Source organism: Chiloscyllium plagiosum, chromosome 3, assembly GCF_004010195.1.
Source record: "Chiloscyllium plagiosum isolate BGI_BamShark_2017 chromosome 3, ASM401019v2, whole genome shotgun sequence".
NCBI lineage: Eukaryota > Metazoa > Chordata > Chondrichthyes > Orectolobiformes > Hemiscylliidae > Chiloscyllium > Chiloscyllium plagiosum.
The window spans coordinates 80,706,069-80,709,178 of NC_057712.1; positions in this window are offsets into that span (position 1 = coordinate 80,706,069).

The window sequence follows — 3,110 nt, forward strand, 5'->3', positions numbered from 1 at the left end:
CACGGGGCGGTTGGGTTGGTTGGTGCGGGTGTCCCAGAGGTGTTCCCTGAAACGTTCCGCAAGTAGGCGGCCTGTCTCCCCAGTGTAGAGGAGACCACATCAAATGCAGTGGATACAGTAAATGATGTGTGTGGAGGTGCAGGTGAATTTGGGATGGATATGGAAGGATCCATTGGGGCCTTGGAGAGAAGTGAGGGAGAAGGTGTGGGCACAAGTTTTGCACTTCTTTCGGTTGCAAGGGAAGGTGCAGGGAGTAGAGGTTGGGTTGATGGGGGATGTGGACCTGACGAGGGAGTCGCGGAGGGAGTGGTCTCTCCGGAACGCTGATAGGGGTGGGGAGCAAAATATATCACTGGTGATGGGGTCTGTTTGGAGGTGGCGAAAATGACGGAGGATGATACGATATATCCGGAGGTTGGTGGGGTGGAAGGTGAGAACCAGTGGGGTTCTGTCCTGGTGGCGATTGGAGGGGCGGGGTTCAAGGGCGAAGGTGCGGAAAGTGGAGGAGATGCGGTGGAGAGCATCGTCAACCACATCGGAGGGGAAATTGCGGTCTTTGAAGAAGCAGGCCATTTGGGATTGCTCCTCCTGGGAGTAGATGTGGCGGAGGCAAAGGAATTGGGAATATTGGATGGCGTTTTTACAGGGGGCAGGGGGGGAGGAGGTATAATCTAGGTAGCTATAGGAGTCGGTCGGTTTGTAGTAAATGTCTGTGTTGAGTCAGTCGCCTGAGATGGAAATGGAGAGGTCTAGGAAGGGGAGGGAGGAGTCTGGGACGGTCCAGGTAAATTTAACATCGGGGTGGAAGCTGTTAGTAAAGTGGATGAACTGTTCAACCTCCTTGTGGGAGCACGAGGTAGCGCCAATACAGTCATCGATGTAGCGGAGGAAAAGGTAAGGAATGGTGCCAGTGTAGCTGCGGAAGATGGACTGTTCCACATATCCGACGAAGAGACAGGCATAGCTGGGGCCCATGCAGGTGCCCATGGCTACTCCTTTGGTTTGGAGGAAGTGGGAGAATTGGAAGGAGAAGTTGTTAAGAGTGAGGACCAGTTCAGACAGTCGAAGGAGGGTGTCAGTGGAAGGGCACTGGTTGGGTCGGCGGGAGAGGAAGAAGCGGAGGGCTTGGAGGCCTTCGTGATGGCGGATGGAAGTGTATAGGGACTGGATGTCCATTGTGAAGATAAGGCGTTGGGGGCCGGGGAAGCGAAAATCATGAAGGAGGTGGAGGGCGTGGGTGGTGTCCCGAACGTAGGTGGGGAGCTCTTGGACTAAGAGGGACAGGACAGTGTCGAGGTATCTAGAGATGAGTTCAGTGGGCAGGAGCAGGCTGAGACAATGGGTCGGCCGGGGCAGTCGGGTTTGTGGATTCTGGGCAGGAGGTAGAAACGGGCGGTGTGGGGTTGTGGGACTATGAGGTTGGAGGCAGTGGATGGGAGATCCCCTGAGGTGATGAGGTTATGGATGGTGTGGGAGATGATGGTTTGGTGGTGGGAGGTGGGGTCATGGTCAAGGGGGCAGTAGGAGGAGGTGTCCGTGAGTTGGCGTCTAGCTTCAGCGGTGTAAAAATCGGTGTGCCAAACTACCACTGCGCCACCCTTGTCTGCCGGTTTAATGGTGAGGTTGGGGTTGGAGCGGAGGGAGTGGAGGGCTGCGCGTTGAGAGGGTGAGAGGTTGGAGTGGGTGAGGGGGTGGACAGGTTGAGGCGGTCAATGTCGCGACAGCAGTTGGATATGAAGAGATCGAGGGCGGGTAAGAGGCCAGCCACTCCCTCCAACTCTGCCAAGGACATGCAGGTCTTTGGCCTCCTCCATCGCCAGACCCTGGCCACACGACGCCTGGATTATCTCAGCCCGCTTGGCACACCAGCCTCATTCCTGAAGAAGGGCTTATGCCCGAAACGTCGATTCTCCTGCTCCTCGGATGCTGCCTGGCCTGCTGCGCTTTTCCAGCACCACACTCTTCAACTAATAATTGAAAGAGCCCACCAGATCGCGGCACAAAAACCAGGTGTGGATCAGCGTCCACACCCTGTCCTGTTAAGGTTCCATCATTATCGAGACAAGCAGAGGGTCATGAAAGCCTCCAGATCCAGGGGAGGGACCCAAAGGCATTACTATGTGACGGCTCCAGATTCATGTTTTTTCAAGACTTCTGGGTGGCAGTGGTTTGGAAAAGGAAGTCCTATGATGGCGTCAAGAGGAGATTGAGAGAACTTGGGATCCAGTATTCATTAAGATATCCAGCGGTGCTTCGGATCAGTCATAATGGATCCATACATTTGTTCGATCGCCAGAGAAAGCAAAGAACTTTGTGGACGTGTTGACTTAAGTCAAATGGCTGAATAGGCAGAGGTCAGAGCTGTTTGAGTTTGCTTTTCTTTAAAAATGACTTGGTGGTGTCTCCTTTCTGGCAATAAGTTGCGTGAAATGATGTCTGGGTTGGATAGAATATTTATTTCTAATCTCTAAGTTATGTTAAGGGATGGGTGACATATTTATTTTTACTTGTTTACAGTACTAACCTTGCTCTTGCGTGTTTTTTTTCTCTACCAGGTGGTCACTGCATGTGGCGTGATCCTAGCTGGTAGGAGTTGAGAGAGTGTTTGGGTGGGTGGTAGGGTTGAAGGATGTGTAGGTCCCCCGTTCGAATGGGGAGTAAATTCCTCCAATCAGTGCCTTTGGCAATTTTTTGTTTTTCTGTTTTTGCTGTATATAGATTTGTAGATTTGTTGGATGTAGTTTTTATCTGTGTAATTTTTGGGTTCTGTGGATTCTTTTGCATTAAAGCTCAGCGATCTGTAGTTTGGGTTCCTCCTCTCTAGAGTCTAGTTGGTGTTGTGGAAGGTTATGGTGAAGGATGTGTTTAAGTGCTGAACCTGGAATATTAAAGGGAGTCATTCACTTGTCAAGAGGAAGAAGGTACTTTCCAGCCTTAAAAGGGAGAGGATGGATGTTGCCTTATTTGAAGCTGCAACAGAAAGGTATGACCGGGTTTATTTTTCATCTTTCAATACGAGGAGTAGAGGGGTGGCCATTTTAGTTAGAAAGAATCTCCCATTTAAGTTATTCGACTGCATTAAAGACACACACAGGAGATTTTTAATCCTT